This window comes from Gossypium hirsutum, chromosome D10 (assembly GCF_007990345.1).
Source record: "Gossypium hirsutum isolate 1008001.06 chromosome D10, Gossypium_hirsutum_v2.1, whole genome shotgun sequence".
In the NCBI taxonomy this organism is placed as follows: domain Eukaryota; kingdom Viridiplantae; phylum Streptophyta; class Magnoliopsida; order Malvales; family Malvaceae; genus Gossypium; species Gossypium hirsutum.
This window is the reverse complement of record NC_053446.1, coordinates 44,113,832-44,136,078: the sequence shown is the minus strand read 5'-3', so window position 1 is coordinate 44,136,078 and position 22,247 is coordinate 44,113,832. Positions and strand designations below refer to the sequence as shown.

Genomic DNA, 22,247 nt, shown 5'->3' with positions numbered 1-22,247 from the left:
ATTGTAACAAGTTATTATAAAATTATAAAACATTATTTAAAATTTATTAAAATATTAATTTTTTTGAAAATTACTAAAAATTTGCTAATAATTATTAAAAAGTGTAAATAATCATTAAAAAAATGTAAAAAAATGTAAAAAAGAATTCTTTAAAAATTGTGAACCGGTGGCCTTTAATCGAAAATTTAACCATTTTTAAATAATACTTACAATTGTTTAATTGAATCATATTTTGTTATTGTTTCGAGACTGCAAATCTAAAAACAATAATTCTAGAATAAATCAAGAAAAGAAAGTAGATGACAATTGAAGAAGAAGAAGGAGGAGGAGGAGGAGGAGGAGGCGGAGGAGAATTTGATTTATTAATTATTTACAATTTTAAATAAATATTTATGATTTTTAATAGTTTTTAAAGAATTTAAATATTTTTTTTATAATTTTAATAACTTCTTTACAATTTTAAAATATTTTTAACAATATTTAATAATTATTTATAATAATTATTTTTTTACAATTTTTTGGTTTGATCAACGCGGTCAATTCATTGTAAATGCGGTCAACGGTCATGTCAACACCCACATCAACGATCAATGGGACATTTGGCGTGTTCTTATTGGTTGCTATTTTTTTAACACTGTTAACTGTAGAGGCCAAAAAGTATAACATAATTATAGTTCATGTACCAAAATAAGACAAAAAAAAATTTAGACATCAATATAAAAAAATGGACATAGTTCAAAGGCTAAACAGTAAATAAAACTTTTCTTTAATGATATGTTTTATATTGGTAAAAAGAAAAATTTTGTTATATCCCAAATTGCTAAATTTAATTATAACTATTATAATTTCTCAAATTTTGTGGGATGAATTATTCTATGGAAAATTTGACACATTTATAATTTTTTTTACGTAGATTTTGAAAATTTTATTTATATAATTTTATATTATTTCATGTTTTTATTATTTTTCGTTGGTGTTACACTTACATGTTCATGATGGATTTCAAATTACCAAATCTAATTAACTATTATATTCAAACAGCTCTAAATTTTGCAACCAAAGTTATTAAATATTCAAACTATGATTTCTTGTACTTTTTAACCTTTTAGGTTAATTACAAATAATCTATCATTCGTGAAGTTTTTAGATTTTATAAGTTGGGTCAATAGATTATTAATTGTTCTATAAAATATAATAAAATATTAAAAAAATAAATATTTTAAAAAGAAAAATACATGTCAATTTCTTAAAACTGTTTTGAAGTAAATAAGTACATTTTTACTGTATCAAACACTCTCCCATAATCAATTAGCAACCATGCAGGAGAATTTGTTTAGTTAAATATAAAAATTATTAACATATCAATTCAAATATGATAGTACATCAACGGCAAAACGTAAAAATTCATTTAATTAAATGTAAAAACCATAAATCTATCCATATCAATATTCGTGATAAAACTTAAGAATTTGTTTAGTTAAATATAAAATTTATCAACTCATCAATTTAAATACGATAACGTACTTGCAAAGAAGCGCGGAAATTTATTTAACTAAACATAAACTTTAAATTTATCAATTCAAATATGATAGCATATTAATAAGAAGGCGTAGAAATAATGACGTATTCGTGATAAAGCGTGAGAATTTGTTTAGTTAAATATAAAATTTGTAAACTTATCAATTTAAGTACAAAAGTGCACAAATTTATTTAGATAAATATAAACTTTAAAATTAACAATTCAAATATGATAGCATACTCACAGCAAAACTTGCACACACAAATTTATTCAAATAAACATAGACTTTAAACTTAACCATTCAAATTTGATAGTATATTCGCGGCAAAACTTGCAGTAAACACGCACAAATTTATTCAAATAAACATAAACTTAAAACCATTCAAATAGGATAGCATATCCCAACAAAATATCTGTAGAAAATAAAAAAAAAACTGAAAATTAAACCATCCAAACAAACAACGACAATAAAAAGGATACATATTTGATATATATCCCTGGTCCTTTTGTCTTCAAAGCTTCAATGTGACATCTACTTCTTGATCCCCGACGCAATCACCTTCAAGTTCCCTTTCAGCCATCGCTGCCATTCCTTCGATTAGTAAGTTTGCTTCCAACTGGTTCAGAAAGGGCCTAGTGAAGAGATTAGTGCGAGACCGTGACATCCTCATAATTTGCCGCGCTGCTGTCGCCGCCACCTCAGCAGCAGTAGGAGATGGTGTTGGTGCCGTTGGAAGCGGCTGGTTCACCACCGGCTGGTACGAAACAAGTGGCGGTCGAATTGTCCACTGTTGAGGAGCACCGGCTCCAATGAGGAAAGGGTGTATTGCGCTCGGCAGCGGTGGATATGGAAGTATCCGAACAAAACGCTGACGCGGCACAACCAACCTTGGTTGCTGCTGGGAATCTTGCTGTAAGGCTGGTGGCGGAGGAGGATGATTTTGAATCAAATGGTTGGCTGAAACGCCACTTTGGGGGGCTACCACCATGTGGCTAAGTAAAAGCTGCCGTTTGGCATTAGCTTCATCAAGTAAAAGATGAAGCTCCATGTGATCGAATAGAGCTCTGCTGCTCGTGAAAATATGGTCACAAATTCGACAAGCAATTAGCTCTTCGGCAGAACCAGGCTGCTCTCGTCTTGCATGGTTAAGCAGAGGAACAGCTTCACGCATGTTTGCATTCCTAGAGGCATCCATGGTATGGTTTTCTTGAGAATAAGGATTAAACACCTTTGTAAAGAAAAGAAAAAAAAGGAGAAATGAGCAATGATGGCGTATTGGGTGCTGGTTCAAACAAGTTATTTATAGGTCAGAAAGAAATTGGTTACCATTTTTAAGATTTCCTTAAAAGTCATGTAATTTACTGTTAATGATTTGGGATTAAGTGAGAAAAACCTAAAAAGGGTAAGAAATTAATGAAGATGAATGCATTGCTAGTATGTGCCAATGATTTAGCTGTTTTCTAAACCATATATAAATTTTATGAAGTGTAGGGTATGAATGATTAAATATTTCCTAATCATATTTTGTCCGTATTTAATATTTTTATAATGTTTTTTTAATAATATTTGTACGTGTTCCAAAAAAAATCATTCTATCATATTTAACATTTCTTTTAACAATATTCACTACTCTGTTGTAGTTATAATCGGTATTGAAATTACTTTTTTACATGACATGTCTGTCTCATAGGTTATTTTTATTGAAAATAATTAATTTTCTTATTTAAAATTTTAAAAATAATAAAATTGTATAAAAAATAAAATCAATATTTTTAAAATCAAAATTTAAAAGTTTATTCAAATTCTCTCTATTCTTTTTAATTATGAATTTAAAGTATTTGAAGTTTTTAATATGGAAATTTTGATTTTTATTTCAAATTTCAAGGAAAAATGTAATAGAAAAAAAAGTGTTGCTTTCAACAATGTTGAAGTGTCACTAAATATATAGTTCACTTTTAATTATAATTTTCACAATGTCCGATAAAGATTTATCCTACTCTATTTAATTTTTTTAAATAATGTCTGCACGTGTCCGGCAACAAATCATTCTACTATGTTTAATTTTTCTTTTAACAATATCTGCATGTGTTTAACAAAAATTCATTCAACTGTATTGCAGTTATGATCGATATTGAACTACTTCTTTATATGACGTGTCTGTGTTTCATAGGTTAGTTTTTTTTTATAAATTTCTAAAAACAATTTCTCAAGTTTTCTAATATTTTATTTCATTAATCAATATAAGATAGGCACAAAAAAGCGTGGTGTATTAGGTTGAAATTATGATAACCTATTAATAGTTAATTAATTAATTAAGAAAATCTAGAGAATTACTTGCCTAATTAATGATTAAACTTTTAAGGCAACTAGAGTGTCATTACCATTATTAACCAAAATATCCAGCAAAGAAAAAGTATTAATTATTTGTTCATATATACTCCTAATCTTAGTAGGCAAACATTAAATTTATATCCTTTTTTTTCTTTTCTAAATACATAGATTTTATATCTATTAATAGATATGACTGCTGATATACATATATTTTTTCATACTGGTTATTTGAAAAGAAAAAAGAGTTAACATTGTTAATGAAACATAACTCAGTTGATAAATTTACCAAAAACAAATCAAATTGAAGTTAAAATTGTCAATAAAACATAATTCAGTTGATAAATTTACCAAAAAAAATCTAATTGAATTTATAGTGTAAAAGATTATTAAAGCTGTTTATTTATCATAGTTCGAAAGGGAATACCTCGTCAATTCTTTATTCAGAAAATATCACCATAGTCGACCCTTTATAACTAATTATATCAATAAATTTAATCAAAATAAATTATTATAATAAATAATTTAATCATTTAACTCAAGTCAAAGTAATAAAATCGCAGATGATTTTCATTAAGTGAAATTCAAACTTGAATATATAAACTCCCAAAATCTCGTTCTTTGGTAATACAATCTTGGTCTTTGGTAATATAACCAAGTTCTTGATTATTTGAAGTGTAAGCATTCTCAATTAGCTTTCTTTCACTTTAATTTTTTTAAGTTAGCCTATTCCTTCTCATGGCTAGATTCATCAGCCCTACTATTATTATTTTTTCTATGAGAATTATTCTATAACTACATTGACTATTGATTAAATTCATAATTAAATTGAGTCAAATTTATAATGTGGGGCAAAGCTCTCTCAATATAGATTTTTCATATACAAGATTCAAATTCGAAATCTTACTTAAGAGATATCAAATTCTTTACCACTCAACCCATTATACACTGGTATCTTTCCATTTTTCATTTTCGATCTTAGAAGGCTTAATGATACGAAAAAAGCCCTTATAGTATTTTCATAAAACCAAATATCCGAGCCTATTGCACCAAATCAAGCAGTCTAGTTGAGAAAATATATTAAAAAACCTTTTGAAGGTTAAATCCAATAATTAATTGTTAAACCTTAGCACCCTTCTTGATGTGATTGTTAACGATTATTAAGTCAACTTGTTTTGTTGTCGTAGCATTCATAAGAGCTTACAAAAGCTCTATAGCTAACCCGAGGTCGAACTAGAACCAATTTGTAATGCTTTCAAAGTTTGGAGTTGACTTCATAACATCAGGGCTCCTCATCGCGACGTCTCATACTAACTTGGCAACTATTGCTCGACATAGTGATGTGGCATAAGGACTTGATCTCGTCACGATGACCAAAGCTTGATGTCGCAACCTGACATACTATTTCTAAATAATACCAATTTGACACCAACTTGCAAGCACCAAATCATCCCAAATACACAACTACAACACATTTTTGGCCAAATTATACAATCCTCATGATTCGAACATGAACAAAAACACCTTGTTCAATGGTGTACTAATGCCACGTTACCTAGTACAATTCATTCAAACCTTTAACATATATGCTTAATAATTTAAGCCAAAAACACATTAACATTTTAAACATTTCAACAATGTAAACTCAATTACATATTACATTCATATGACCAATTATATATTTCAACTTCTAGTTCAAATGTTAACCAAAAACATACTATTATAACTCTAAAATATGGAGTTATTTTTAGCACTTTTTAATATATAAATTATGCAAATTCTAGGTAGTTGATAACACTTTTTGTAGTTTTTATTTATAATTTTGTTATATAAATTTAATACTATGAAAATGTGTTATTATAATTTATTTTATGCCAAATACTTTGTTTTCCATATTTTTGAGGAAATAAATGGACTCATTGAGGAAAAAAAAGCAAGAAATCAAGTGCTGGGCTGATTTGCTAACATCTCTGGATGTCCCAAAATTGCTGATTGGGCTTTAGAATCTGTAACCTCCAAAACCTAGCCTAGACATTATGGTCAATTAGTGGATATCACACTAGTCACCTATGCGACACTGCTGCCTTATCGTTCGTTGAAAACCTTAAGTACCCTCTCTTTAAAAAAAAACTGCGATTTATCTTTGTTATTTTTGTAAAATGTTCATTAATTAAATTTACCATTCTTAGGTCATGTTTTAGCATTAGTGTGGTTTAGAAAATAGTTAACTCAATGTTCCTATCGAAAATTTTATGATATTTTATCGGAGCAAAAAAATTCGGTATTAACAGGTTAATTGCTCAAGCCAGATATCATGCTTTGTCCGTTTTCAAATAATCATATAATAACCAAAAATATATGTCAAGTATGCATGAAAATCCCAAAGCAGTAAGAAAAACCCAACCACAGTTCAAATAGCTTTACATTCCAAAAACCAAATAAATTTAATTAAAACCCAAGCAAAATAATAAGAATGTTTGAAGTTTGTCGTATGTCTGCATGCCATGTTCAATCCTAGTCACTTTTGTTACTTGAGAAGGTTGAAACTATGAGTTGAACTAACTAACTCAGTGTGAGTTAAACCAATAAGAATATTCAATCATATAGGCAAATATCATTCACCACTATTACATTTGCAACACAAATATAACATGGGTATTATCATTCATATGTGACATGGACATATCATAATGCATAATGAAATCCTACTCAAACCAACTGCTACACACCACGAGTTCCCCAGAACTCGTCTGCCAAGCTCTAATCACTGTGAGCAACGCCCAATGTGGTTAAACCACCATAATACACAATGCAGTTATACTGCCATTTAACTTAAAATGCGATATAATGACCATTCTCCACATTAATCCCGATGTAGTATACTGACAACATATATGTGGGCTTAATATGCCACCATTACTCCATGGAACTCCTCCATCAACCACAATATCCCATCCATGCACATGCGATATGTCATACAAATTTCAATCATATGCACGTTTCATATGTTTTCTTTCAGTAGCATAGTTTACACGCCCTCATTATAATTTTCACTTATCAAGCGTTCAGTTCACCATCAACATGGTGACATTTTATCATACCATCATTCATTAACACTTTAGGAAATATTCCAGTGCATGTATAATAGTTTTTCATTCAGTACTTTTCATGACATTTTACCCAATAAAGATATCATGCATTCAATATATGTTTCCAAATTAATACATTATATACATACAACCAACCATGCATTACATTACAAAACTATTCATAACAGTGCCAATCAATCAACCATTTAGTCAATTATGCAACTTGCAAACATGCCATTTAGTTAAGGCTCATAACATACCTGATTTGGCCAGTTTAAGAATCATTTACTTAGCCATTTAACTAAGCCCGACGAGCAAGCTTAATCAATGCTTATAAAATTCAAAATATTATTAAAAGACTCAAGTTAACAAGCTAGGACCCACACCTTATTTTCGCACTATTGCAACACTACTTGCGAAGCACACGATTTCTCTTTAAAACCTTAAACCGAACCTAAATTAAAATAAATAAGAATTTATTGAGTTAGGTCACTATAAAAACCAAACTTAATACATACCCATAAGAATTTAATCGAATCAACTTTTCCATAAAAATTCTAGATCCAAAGTGACTAAGTTACTTACATTGGTTTGACGTGAAACGTACGCGCGAACATCTAAAGGCTTCACTGTTGGTTCGGGGCGTTTAAGTCGGAACCTAACACAATTAAATACTAAAAAATAAGCAGCTATTCAATCATTAAAAACCTAATCAATTAACAATTTCCCCAATAATTAAGTCGAAACTACGCATTAACCCTCAACCAACCGCACTTACGCTTCCCAATTTGTCAAATCCGAGTTGTCGAATGATCAAGATTGAATTTACCTAAGTCACACATGATTAGACGCTGATTAGGAAGGTTTTGCAAGACCAATATTTTTCTAAAAATAGATGGTAAAAATTAAAGAAAATAGTAGCCCCCTTTTTATGCCTCTAGGCGCGGTGCACCACCACCAATGGTGGCAAATAGAGGCTAGTTTGAAAGCCAATTAAAATTACTTTTGAAGGCTGGAAAATTGCCCATAAAATAATTAAAAATCACCCCAATTCAAAATCTAGAAAATAGGGTATTTTCTTGAAAGATTCGTGAAGAAAACAAAAGAAAAATGATACTTACCCTTGCTAAAAGGAAGGGGCAACAATGGAGTTCCTTGGGTAGCAATGGAGATCGTTCTTGAGGGTTAAAGATTGTAGGTTTAAGGTTGGAAAAATATGGAAAAATGATAGAAAGAAGAAGAAGGGAATGATGTAAGAACCTGTTGCAAAAAGAAAGAAAAAGGGAATGGTGGGTCTTGGTGGTTTGGGCGGCAGCACACAAGGGAAAATTAAAAAAAAATTGAAGGGAAAAGATGAGAGAAAGACGGAGGGGCAGCTAGGCTGAAAACAAAATGAATAAAGGCTAAAATAAATAAATAAAATTGATATTTATACCTAGGTTTACTAGGTATGGTGACACAAAAATAGTGAAAAGGAAAATTTTAGCTATTTTGCAAGGGAAGAGATTCAAACTTGGGACCTTAATCTAATTACCTTACTTCCTTTTAACCAATAGCTATTTACTCATCTTTGAAATAATTTCACAAATATTTTAAGCTAACTTTTGGGATGTTAACATCCTTGGACAGCCCACTAAGGGAGATAGAGTCCCAGACCCTTCATCTAAAGGCAAAATAGTCTATAAGACCTTTTTTCAACCTTGTTCCTTGAACTAAAGAACCACCAAGAGAGAATCATGGGATAATAACCACTAGTGGAGGGAATCAAGGGGACGACATCTTCCTCCTCCAAAAATAGAAAATTTATCCACTCCTCTTCCATTACTCAAGGGTCAGCCACACAAGGGAGATTTTCAAGGGATTCCCATGCTCTTTTTAGCATGGAACATTGGGGCTTACTCCACTATAAATTGGGCATCCATCCATCTTTCATCCATCCTATTTTTTTGACCCCACTTCTTGAGCACTACACTTGAAAGAAGAAACATAAATTTGAGAGAACAAAGCAGTAAGATTTTGAGAGTTGCCAAAATTGGCATTGAGAGAATATTTCTGCATCAGAGTGGAGAAGAGCAAATGAGGAGCAACACTAGTAGTGTCAAAGAAGTCAACAAAATCAACTTCTACTTTCTTTCTTGTACTCTTTTATTTTTGTTCAAGTTGATAAACATGATTGAAATTTATTCTTTTGCTTTCAATTCAATGTTTATGGCTTAATTTTGTTGATGCTAGATTAATTGCAATTTTTTGATTTATTTTATTCATACTTTGTTAATGTGTTCTATGTATTGGCTTGTTTACTGATTCAAATAAAATCATGCTCATGTTTACTCATGCATAATTAATGTTGAGAAACATTTCAACTAATTATTTAATCTGAACAAGATGATAATTAGTGAACACAATATTTGAATGATGTATGTTTGATTTCTTGGAAATTAAATTACTAATGGTATTTAACAATATTGTTACTTTGCATAATTATGATATATGCTTGTGAGATTTTGAGGTTAATTGATCATAGAAATATGCTGAAGAGACTTCAGGGTTGAAAGTTTGATTTCATAATTTCTAATTCTGGGTTAGTAAATAGCCAATTTGCCAACTGATTGACCGTAACATCATAACGTTGTTTATAATAATTTTAAATTAAGGGAAAATAATTACTCTAGCTCTTTCATGTCACTTTAATTTAATATTGTGCTTTGCTGATTTTTATTCAGTGTTATTTATTTGCATTTGTCTTTGCACATTTAGGGATTTTAAGTTAGGTAAATTAGTTACTAAATTCACTTTTATTTATTTCCTTCACCAACTTGTTATTTAAGAATTTCACATTTTTTGTCTTACATATACAATTCTTGTGGAAACGATACTTTTTACTCACTACTTTATTACTTATTGACGACTGTGTACACTTGCACATCATTCGATTAATCTTACGACATATATCAAAACCGACTCTAGTTAGGTACATGCCATACTTGGAACAAAAAACAAGACTATACAAAATTTGTTGAGTCAGGGATTGCTTGCTGGATGCCAGATCTCTTGCTCATACTTTTAAAAATCAACTACACTTACGCATGGAGAAAACAAATCACTTAGTGGTATTTCCATGATTCAAATAAATTCAAAACAAATTAAACAAATGCATACATTCATTTTGTGCTCAATTCATAAACTAATAAAATGCCATTTCATGCAAAAACACTTTCATTCTCATATAAAGATACAATAACCAAACTAGCACCCAAATCCATATACATACTAATGCCAAACTTACATTACTACTTAACTTGCAGAAATCCATTTTCACATTTTCATTCATTACATACTTAGCTATCACACCTTTCATAATACTCAATCATTCAAGTATCATTTCTTTCTTTTGCAACAATTCAACTAATAGCATCAACATAGTATTCAATTCATGCCATTTATATATACACTTACCACATCATCTTTCATTCATTTCCTATTAGCATTCATATTCATTTTCAATCATTAAATTATTTACATGTACTTATAACTTAATTTTTGTTTCATCAATTTAATCATTTCTGAGCTTATTGGGTCATTCATATTAAATCGACCCCTAAGACTCATTTTTAATTTGTTTTGTACTATCTTCCACATGCTTTCGTATTTCAAAATTCAATATCATTTCATTTCATATATCATTTAGCCAATTAAAGTCTTTATAACCATATTAACCAAACACAGACTCAAAATGGATATGTAGATTCGTCACCTCGGGTTGCTTGGCAATGACAACGCTATACATGTACATGCTACCACTTTGGGTTACCCAGTAACAATAGTTTTCTCAATCTCATTAATCTATCAACCTAGGTTGCCAGACAATGATGACTCTATGTGTACAATCTACCACCCTGAGTTGCTCAACAACGATGGTTTTCAATCAATAATCTGACCCTGTGGCATGCCAACTATATCTGACTTGGTCCGAACAGCTAATAGGATAACCAATTTCCTATTCATTATATATAGTTCAATTCACATTCTTCCATTCTTAATTTATCATCAAATCATCATTTTATCATATAACACAACATGCTTCAACTCAATTTCATACCAGTTAACATATATAAATTAAATCATACTATTTTCCATTCTATTTAATTCAATCCCTATCTTGATATTCAATCTGAACCATATCAATTCATCTCAAATAACCATCAATAACTCACCTCAACACCATATAATGCAAAATGACATGAACATGCAGAAAATAAATGGGTCTCAAATCATAAAAATACAAATTGAATTTCTAAGCTACTCGTCAACGACTTTTGATGTGCCTTTCCCTCTCAACGATTCCGTGTCAATGTTAGATAAAAAATAAAAAAATAAAGTATTTTCAAATTCAAATTGAAATCAATTACAACATTCAACATATTTTATAATTTATTCAATTTAGTCCCTAAAATCAGGACTAACATAACTTTCGATCTAAAACTTCAGATTGAAATTTGATTTCACAATTACTCATTAAGGACCTCTTATTTTCTATTCCTACTAAAATTTCATGATTTTTTTTGTTTTATTCAATTTGGTCCCTAATTCTCACCAATTTCATCTAATTTAAGCTTTTCTTAATTTAAGCTTAATTTCTAACAATTTCACACCAATTTCATCTAATTCTCAACAATGGTAACTTTCTAAAATTTTAACAGTGTTACAAATTAGTACATTGGCTAGCTAAATCAAGATCCCATAATTCAATTTCCATAAAAATCAAGGAAAAATGGTAAGGACTTACTAGAATTAAAGGCTGAATAGCTTTAAAAACCTAAAATGGCATGCTTCCTTGCTATTTTCTTTGTTTTGGTCAGTTCGAGAAGATGATACACTATCTCTTCATCTACCAATTTATGTTAATAGTTAATTAGCTTAATTAATCACATTTTGCTTAATTAATCAACACACATCATTATCGTCCACTATCTCTTATTTGTGAATGGTTTAATTTCTATTTTGGGCCTTTGGTTAATTCCAATTTAGGTCCCTAATCCATTTCCTAATTAAAAATCTATAGCGATTGGACTTTTAACAATTTAGTCACTAGACCCTAATTAACCACAATTTTGGCTAAATTGACTATCCAAATGTTAATTCATCTTTATAAAAAATCTATAAATATCATTATTTAATATTTACAGACCCAGTTTACGAAAATGGGGTCCCAAAACCACAATTTCTGACACAATTGGAAATCAGGTCATTACAGTAGTAAAACACATGACATTGTTCCCGTTCACCCCCGAATTTATCTTTTAGGCTTACCTCCTTAGTTCTTCTTCTCTCACATTCCTTATCTCTTCAGAAGATGTGGAATATTTAGTTCAATATTAGCGAGTACAAAAAGCTCCGCAAGTTTTAGTGTATTGTAGAAATGAAAAAAAAATTAAGCTCGAAAATGGTTTTCCCCTTAAGCACATTCTAAGTATTTCACTCTTTTTTTTCTCCAAATGCTTTTAACCTAATCCATTTTTTATCCACCCACTTTGCTTTTAACCCTCACAATGCTTTTGTTCGCTCAAATATTTTTCATTAAGCACATTTTGCATGAGTTCTATGCTCACCATATTGCACCATCTCTTCACTTTTCACTCAAACTCATTTTGAAACCGCCAATATGTCTCTACCTAACAATCAATATCCATGGCATGATGTTTATTTCATAATGCAATTAAGGAACAATGATAGGGAAAGGTTTAGCTTTTAATTCAATCTTGTCTCAAAGTTTCAATATGAAAGAAAAAAGGTTCATTGAGGAAGAGCAATTAAGCTCAAACATTGGGACTAGGGGTGCATAGCTTAAAGGTAGGTTCATTTATGCACTTGCTATTCAAAAAAATGCCTTAGGTCATCCCTAAACATTCCCCAAAAAAATTTCTTTCATGCTTTTAGTTATACCAATGAATGATAATTAATTCAAACACCATTTATCTACAAATATCTATAATACTTATCTATCATATGGCACAAAATAAAACATTTTTACAAAGGTAGTTACCTATAGTCTATTATGCAATTTAACTAAGTAAACTAATCAATCTAGTTTAAAAATAACCAAATTATCTCATATCAATCAAATTTTGCATTATTGAAAAAAATCAACACCTAATTTACTATTCACAACCAATATTATTAGTATCAACATCATTCAAGCACCATGCAATTCAAAGAAAAACATTTTTTTTCTTTTGGTATATAAAATAGAAAAAAATAAAATAAAATAAACCAACTAAAAATCTATGTACTCCCCCACACTTCAAACATACATTTTCCTCAATGTAAAACAAATAGATCACAAACAAGAAGACTTTCCTAAATAAGGTCGAATCCTTGTTATCACACTGGCATCGAGATCACGTGTGCTCCAAGAAAATGTAAAAGTACCTAATAAAGTATAACAACAAAATAACATAAAATATAAATAATGTAAAAATAAGGATAAAGTAACAAAATAGAAATAAGTTTTATATATATAAAGAAAATAAAAAGAATAAGTAAAACTTCCTCAAATGTCAATGAGATAATCATCATTGAACTCATTCGTACTGTCGTAGTTGTCCCCATCCAAGATGATCATTTTCTCCTTCCCTTTGTTTGTGTAATGTATTTTTATTTAGATTTGTAGAGTGTCTGATGAGTCGCAGATGTTGATCCCTTTTTCTTTCGGTCTTGAGCGCACACCACCACTCGGTGCCGAAGTGGGCTACTGTGTTGGAATCGTAAGGTCAACATCAGCAAGAGCATTTCATGATGGAGGTGGTTGTAGCTATGGAGACATCTCTAAACATTTCTATTGGCGTAGTAGGTCACTATAGGTTTGAGAGTCACCATGCATAGCGTAAGGTACTCGATGTATGCTTTCATGTTCAGGTCCGTACTCTGTGAAGTTTCTAGAGTTGCTTTTTCACACTACACCTTCGGGGGCACAAGTCTCAACTCCTACATGGGTTCTGGGAGTCCGTGGTCTCAAGTGTACTCCCTATGCCCTGCTACACTTTTTTGTGCTCCTCAACACAACTTGCATGCTGTTTTGCAAAATTGCTCATAAATGACATCATTAAGGATGCCTTTCGGTTAGCAAGTTAGCTCATTTGGTGATATCTTCACACCCGCTCTTCTACACATTTCCGTAATCAAATGAGGATACAAAATTCCCCTTGTATGCCTCTTAGCGCATCGCCTCATATTGTAATAAATCTGGTTGCCCACATTTAACTTTCTTCCTTGCACAATGGCATACAAAAGTAAAACATGATCATGGATAACTTCTATGACATTTGCTCGAAATAATTCAATTGATGTACAAGTGTACACAATCATTGAAAAGTAATAAAATAGTAAGAGTTATCGTCTCCACATGGATTGCTTACGCAAATCAAATATTGCAAAATTAATTACTAACCAAATTGGTCGATGATGAAAATAAATTAAAGTGATGGGTTTTAATTAAAGTAAACTAACCTAAGTATTCTTAAAATTAAATAAGATAAAGAAAGAAATAAGGAGGCAAGTCTTTAAGAGAAATCACAATGGCATGCAAATGTTAGAATAATTCTCCTTTCTAACTTAGAAATATTTAAATAATGCTAATGATGTTACGAGAAATTCCATGGCAACTTCGCTATTTATTAACCCTGTTTTAATTACAAGTACTTTGGCTCCTCTTGAAGTCTGAAGTTTAACCTCATTTCTGCATATTTCTATGTTTATTACGACTTCAAAGTTACCTTTTTAGGCATCGTCTAAAAATTCATACATACTAAATTATTAAGTTTAGCATATGTTTATGCCAACAACTTGGTTTTTTTAATTAGTAGAAAAATAGATTATGTGAGGTAACAGTAATATTCTATACTGAAATAGTTTAATCACATAAATCCTAGGGTTATGAAAGGTAATAAGGTTCACTCGAATTATTAAAAGCTTTAACCTAATTTTTTCAAATATAGATTAAACATGCACCATCCAGATATTGTGTCAATTAATTGTAGTTTGGTTAGGATTTAAGAATTAATTCAATTTCATCCGTACAATTATAATGCACAAATAAAATAATCATAATTTTATCTAAATGAATAAACAACCAAGACACATAATATCATTAACAACATTAATAATCTAATGCTATGGAAATTAAATTAACAAAATTAATAATCTAATTCTATAGAAATTAAATTATTCTAACACCGAAGGAATTAAGCAACTATGATTATATTAAAACCATAAAATTCAGTTGTAAACAATTTTTCTTAAATTGAACAACAAGAAATTAAAAGAGTAAAGGGAAAGAAATGCAAAGTTGTTTCCGTTGGTTCTTCGAGGCACAACTCACTTTGCTCCTCCTTTGTGCTTCACTTCTTGCCGTAGAAACCAATATAAAATGCATCTATTGTGGCTGAATGGGGCTGCTCAAACCCTTGCAAAACTCTCTTGAAGAATGGAAAAAAGAGAAAAGAGGGAAAAGAGAGACGAATGGATAAATGAGAGGATGATGAAATGAGGGAATGAATGGGGTATTTATAGTAGGAGGGGCTAGCTTGATTTTTCTAAAAATAAAATTTCAATCTCCCTTCTATGGTCAGCCACCTTGGGAAGAGGAAGGGAGGTGGATAGCTTTGCTAAAAATATCTACTCCAAGGCTTGATTTAAGGAAGGGACTTGCACGGTCACTTGAAGAAATTGTTGGGGCTATTTTGTGATTTTTTAATAAGTCTAGGGAGAATTAATTAATTAATCCATGGATGGTTGGGCTTTCCATAGCCAAATTTGGACTCTTTCCTCCTTAACGGATGGTTTGGCTTCAAAGTTAAGTAGCAGGCTTGCCCACTTCCTTGATCAAATTATGAGCCGGGTCAAGTCTGTCCCATAATCCAAAAATTAAATAATTGATTAATTATCAACCCTCCATTGCATGGTGAGTGTTACAAGAATTTTGCAACATTTGACTGTAAAAAAGGTGACTTTGAATCTGGCATTTCTCCTTTTGCACCAAACTGTTTTAAATTTAGCAAAAATATGTACGTTTAGCATATAAATAATTAAAAATGGATTTTTTTTTATTTTTGTCCATCTTAATAATTTTTTAATAAAATTAAAAAATTACTATAGAAACACTTTGAATTTACATGAATTACTAGTCAGAAAATTCTAAAAAAGTCTATAAATTGAAGTTATCACACCCCGAAAATTAATTCATTGCTCATCCTGAGTAATGGTAACTTACATTAAAACTCAAAGAACCATTTGTTTCAAAAATTCCTTTAAACAAAATCAAATTCCTCCTATAGTTATGGGTTCAACAAAATTATGCTAAAAAATAGAATATTTGAAAACATGAAACTTTCAATACATATATCACTCAATTACTTCAAGTATTAATATGCTAATAAAAATATGTACTAAATACCCTCGCTTAACAAATTTGTGCTAAGCACTTCCTAATAAAATTTTATTTCCTTTGATTAAACTAAGCAACAATCCCTAAGTTTAACCGTGCCTTCATATGTTGAGCTTAGTAATTCCTCTCCAGTAATGTGGTTGACATAGTAATCCAAATCAATTAGTATTTCATAAGGTTGTAATGGGGATAGGGTTAAGGTATGGAAACAAGATAGATAGTTTTTAGGCCAAATCCTTAAACGCAACTTACCTCAGATCTTCCAACTATAATTATCTTCAAGAACACCAATGTTGTTGTGTTTGAGTACTTATGCTCACTTTACATCTCTTTCAATAACCCCTCTCTCTCTCTCTCTAAGCAACCACTATTGCTTTTATTTGAGCATACAATTTAACATTTTGAGCATTCTAGTACTTTTCTCTGACTCTTCAAACTTAATCACAAAAAATATTCTAGGTGCACTGAGCCTAAGATTTAGGAGAAGTAGAGATAAATATTAAAGAAATGATGACTTATTAATGTAAGGTTTAGAAAACAATCAGGCCACACAGCTCAAAGTAATGTTTCAATGGATAATTATTACTAGGGTTAGCTTGAAAGGCTCAAATGGTCCAAAAAAAATTTTTCCTAAATTATTTTTAAATTACCATGCCTCCTAGGATTTCGCCTCAAGGAAGTTACTAAGTCAATTTTAATGACTTAAACTTTCATGCATACTTAAGTTTTCTAAGGAATTAAAATTTTATGGGTTGACTTATACACAATTACTAAGTTTAGAATTTTTGTCATAATTAAGCTAACATATCAATAATTGGATTAAAAGAGTTTTATACATACTAAACTAACATATTTAAGCAAAAGTTAAATTTTTTAGCAATATTTTACTTAATCATAACTTGATGGAAAAAATTAATTTTCGTAAAAAATCTCCGAAAAAAAATTATTTATGATCCTCCCACTTAAAGAGAAACAATTTCCTCATTGTTTAAAACATAAAATAGAATGGACAAAAATAAAGAAGTTAATGGAAACTGTGCACCAAGTAGGATCCCAAGAAAGGGAAGTGAGTCAAATTTGATTGCTTAAGTACCAAGCCTTTCATTGATAGATCTAATCTTAGACATGCACATAACCATCTGTCGTACCAACCATACTCTTCTAGGAAGTAATCATACTCTTGCCCAGCAAATCAGTCCAACATCTGATTAGGGAAAGAAAACCGTAAATGATCTTTCCTATTGGCCTCATTTAACTTCCTGTAATTCTTGCAAATCCTCCAACCTATGACTCAAACATCTGAAATAATCCATCTAATACTTTCTTGTGTCTTTCCAAACCCACAAGTGGCTCTTCTTTTTTATTCTTTGTGGACTCAACTAAAATAATGTTAGGTAAAGTCAAAGATAGATCCAAATAATCATATTTCAAATAAGGAGGCAAAATCTTCAGTTCCATTCCAACTGTCTCTTCAATCAACGCCGTTCATTGTATGTACTCTCGAGAAGATAACTTTAATGATTCGAGTGGAACTTCTTGAGTGAATCCTTTCAAATTAACTTCTAACAAAGCTAAAAATTCCTTGTCTTCATCATCACTTGGAAAATCTACTAGTAGAATACATTTTAATGGATCGTCTAGAGAATTGAGTTCCAATTTTGCAGAAGCCAACAGTTCTATCTTGGAAATGACAGAGCCTTTTTTTACTACATATGAGAATTTAATAGCATTGTAGAAACTACAAGTCTTCTTGTCATCCAAAATTTCCTTAAATTGAGTATCCTACTGCTACTTTTGTTGCTAGAGTCTTTGAGGATAAGGAGGTAGCAGAATCTTGGCTTGAACTGGACAACTCTTTCGAGGTACTGTTTCCGCATCTAACACAGGTGCTAGATTCTCAAAATTGACTAGTTTAGGGTTTACCTTATTGATTTTTTTAGAATTCAGCTTCCGTGGAGCAAGAATTTCAACTATCGGTTGAATTTCCTCTTTATCTTGAGCATCAACAAGCTCGTCTTCAACCTCAACAACCTTGGGGTCCATTCTCTTTCCACTTCGCAAAGTGAGCACTTTGCAATGCTCCTTACCTAAAAATTCTTTGATTTTCGGCATCATTCGACAAAGCTCCTTGGGGTCAACTTCTAAGCTTATTGGCTAGTTGTCCCACTTGGTTTTCTAGATTCCTCAACATTGCTACTTGAACTTGTATCATTGCATCATTTTTCGCCATGTATGCTTTCAACAAGTTCTCCAAACTATTGAAAGATTCGGCTTGCTGTGGTTTCTGATCTTGCTAAGTGAACTCTAGCGGTTGATTTGACCTAGTTTGCACGTAAGTGTTGTTAGGATCGACTCATTGGTTACTCCATGAGGAATTTGAGTGGTTTTTCCATGAGCGGTTATAAAAGTTGGGCTATGGTCCTGGCCAACTCCTATTTTGATTCTAATTTCCCATTAATAAAAGGACTTTGGGTTTGATTGGAATTTTTCAAACGAGTTTCCATCTCCACAATATACACAGGAAATGTTTTCAAATTGACTTGATGGTTATTAAGGCCGTTAGAAGTAAAATTCTTAAGCATTGAGGATATAGAAGATACTTGAGCTGCAAGTGAAGTGAAGGTATCAAGTTTATGTACTCCTACTATTTGTCTTCCTAAGGTTGCTCGATTGGTTGGCCACTGATAGCTATTATTGGCAATTCTTTCAATAATCTCGTAAGCCTCATTGTAAGACTTAGAAAGAATGGTTCCATTTGCTGAAGCATCTACCATCATTCTAGCATGAGCATTAAGACCAATATAAAAAGTATCCATTTGAACGTAATAAGGAATGTCATGATGAGGGCACTTTCGTAATAACTCATTGAACCACTCCCATGCCTTATATAAAGATTCTTCATCAAATTGTTGAAATGATGTGATTTCATTTTGGAGTTTGGCATTCGGAGATGGAGAAAATTATTTCATTAAGAAACATTCAACCAACTCTTTCCATGTAGTTATAGAATCGGATGGTAAGGGGTTCAACCATGCTCGTGCTCTATCTCTTAAAGAGTATGGAAATAATTTCAGTCTCAAGGTATCTTCTATAACTCTGATGAATTTGAATGAGTCACTTACTTCTATGAACAAATGAATATGTGGATTTTCAATAGGCATCCCACTAAATTAACCCACAGTTTGCAACATTTGGAATATGAATGGCTCTGGTTAGAATTATGGTGCCTCAATTTCAGGTCTCACAATACCCGAATTGACCTTGTTGAAGAGAAAAACAACATACTGTTGAATGATGCAATTTCTATCATCAACAACAATGATCAAATTGTGAGCATTATTAGCAAATGCTCCTCCTTGAACATGTTGTAGAGGATCTATTATCACTTGAATAATACCGAAAACTACAAAAGTAAGAACAAAAGAAAATTGAACCAAATTGTAAGATAATTAATTTCACAAATAATTAAGTAAAATAATAATCCCGAAAAATGGCGCCAAAAACTTGTCTCAAAATAATTCGATTGATGTGCAAGTTTACACAATCGTTGACAAGTAATAAAGTAGTGAGTAAGAGTTATCGTCTCTATAGGGACTATTTATGCAAATCAAATATTGCAAAATCAATTACTAAGAAAATTGGTCGATGTTGAAAATAAATTAAAGTGATGAGTTTTAATTAAATTAAACTAACCTAGGTATGCAAGTCTTTAAGAGAAATTACAATAGCATGCAAGTGTTAGAATAATTCTCCTTCCTAACTTAGAAATATTTAAATAATGTTAATGATGTTACGGGAAAACCCTTGGCAACTCGACTATTTATTAACCCTGTTTTAATTACGAGTATATGTGGACAAGATGTTAAACTTTGGCTTCTCTCGAAGTTTGAAGTTTAACATCTTGTCCGCATATTTCTTTCTCTATTATGACTTCAAGGTTACCTTTTCAGGCATCGTTTAAAAAATTCATACTTATTAAATTATTAAGTGTAGCATATGTCTATGTCAACAACCTAGTATTTATAATAAAAGTAGAAAAATAGTTTATGTAAGGTAACTGTAATATTCTATACTAAAACAATTTAATCACATAAATCTTAGGGTTATGCAAGGTAATAAGGTTCTCTCGAATTATTACAAGATTTAACCTAATTTTTCAAAATATAGATTAAACAAGCACCATTTAGATATTGTGTTAATTAATGGCAGTCCGATTAGGTTTAAACAATTATTTGATACATCACTACAATTGTAATGCATGAATAACGTAATCATAATTTTATCTGAATGAATAAACAACCTAGATAAAATGCATCTATTATGCCTGAATTGGGCTGCTCTCAAAGCCTTGCAAAACTCTTTTGAAGAATGTAAAAAATGGAAAAGAGGAAAAAGATATGAAGAATGGATTAATGATGGGATGGTGAAATTAGGGAATGAAGGGGGCATTTATACTAGGAGGGGAGAGCTTGAGTTTGCTAAAAATAGCATGTCAATCCCCCTTCTATGTCCAACCACCTTGAGAAGAGGAAGGGAGGTGGATGACTTTGCTAAATATAGCTACTCCAAGGCTTGATTTAAGGGAGGGAGTTGAACGGTCACTTGGAGAAATTGTTGGGGTTTTTTGTGATTTTTTAACAAGTCTATGGAGTATTAATTAATTAACCCATGGATTGTTGGGCTACCCATAGCCAAATTTGGGCTCTTTTCTCCTTAATGGATGGTTTGACTTCAAAATTAAGCAACAGGCTTACCCACTTCCTTGATCCAATTATGAGTCGAGTCAAGTTTGTCCCATAATCCAAAAATTAAATTATTTTGGATGCCATAGCTTATTAATTATCAACCCTCCTCTACATGGCGAGTGTTACAAGAATGTTGTAGCATTTGACTGTAAAAAAGGTGAGCTTTGAGACTGTTTTTTCTCCTTTTGCACCAAATTTCTTTAAATTTAGCAAAAATATGTAAATTTAGCATATAAATAATTAAAAATTGAGATTTGTTATTAATTTTTTCCTTCTTAATAATTTTTTAATAAAATTACAAAATTTTCTGTAGAAACACTTAATTTACATGAACTACTAGTCAGAAGATGCTAAAAAAGTCTATATAATTTAGAGTTATCAGATGTGTTGAGTGGGTAACAATTTAGAAAAAATAAAGTAAATCCACATTTTAGCTACCAGAACATTATTGATTGTTTGAAACAAATTAGTTCTTTAGTCACTGACTTTCGACCCCAACTACCTCTTATGAAGAGCCTCAATTGCAACAGGAGAGACGCCCACGAAAACGCTCTCACAAGAACCTTTTGGTCTTGTGCTTCAGGAAAATTCACATAAAATTCCTAAGCAATTGAGATTACAGTAGGTCAGGCAGGTTGTTCACAAAATGTTGTCCACTTTAATCATTCGACCTTTGTAATTATTCGGTCGAAAAACAGTTGAGTGGAAAAATCGAATCCACACTCTTGAATGAGTAGCTTGTCCATTTTGTTGAAATGTTGAACGACTTTCTTATAGAGAAATCATCTCTTCGAAGGATTCATAGCATCACACTCTGTAAGGCCCTAAAATTTTGAATGTTTGCCTGATAAATTCTGTCAATAATTAATTGTCTGTATATGTGGTTAAATGTTCTATTTATGTAATTGAGGTTAGGGGTTCAAGCCTTGTTTTTGAAAAGTTTTGCTATTCTAATTTGATTTAATCCTTATTCTTGAACTATCGATTTAAGTTTAATTCAGTGTGTTTCTATGTTAAGAATGAGCCTGCTGGTTCAATAGTTAAGCTTTTGTATTCTCTCTAGTCTTGTGTTCAAGTCTCGACGCATGCGTTAAGAAATATTTTTGCTAATAGTTAGAATTTT

At 31.1% G+C, this 22,247-nt stretch overlaps 2 long non-coding RNA genes and 1 other non-coding gene across 3 annotated transcripts; 1 reads left to right on the top strand and 2 right to left on the bottom strand.

Annotated features, from left to right (window-relative positions):
* Positions 1-7,038: 7,038 nt before the first annotated feature.
* LOC121222269 (uncharacterized) lies at positions 7,039-8,305 on the bottom strand. Its single transcript, XR_005919513.1, has 3 exons — positions 8,059-8,305; positions 7,716-7,766; positions 7,039-7,595 (listed from the first exon to the last, which is right to left on the bottom strand). It is a non-coding gene; the product is annotated as an uncharacterized lncRNA (long non-coding RNA).
* A 5,129-nt stretch (positions 8,306-13,434) lies between these two features.
* On the bottom strand, positions 13,435-15,449 carry LOC121222268 (uncharacterized). Its single transcript, XR_005919512.1, has 2 exons — positions 15,315-15,449; positions 13,435-14,201 (listed from the first exon to the last, which is right to left on the bottom strand). It is a non-coding gene; the product is annotated as an uncharacterized lncRNA (long non-coding RNA).
* Positions 15,450-19,211: 3,762 nt separating this feature from the next.
* On the top strand, positions 19,212-19,318 carry LOC121222687 (small nucleolar RNA R71). The gene has a single exon (XR_005920047.1). It is a non-coding gene; the product is annotated as a small nucleolar RNA R71 (small nucleolar RNA).
* The last annotated feature ends 2,929 nt before the right edge of the window (positions 19,319-22,247 follow it).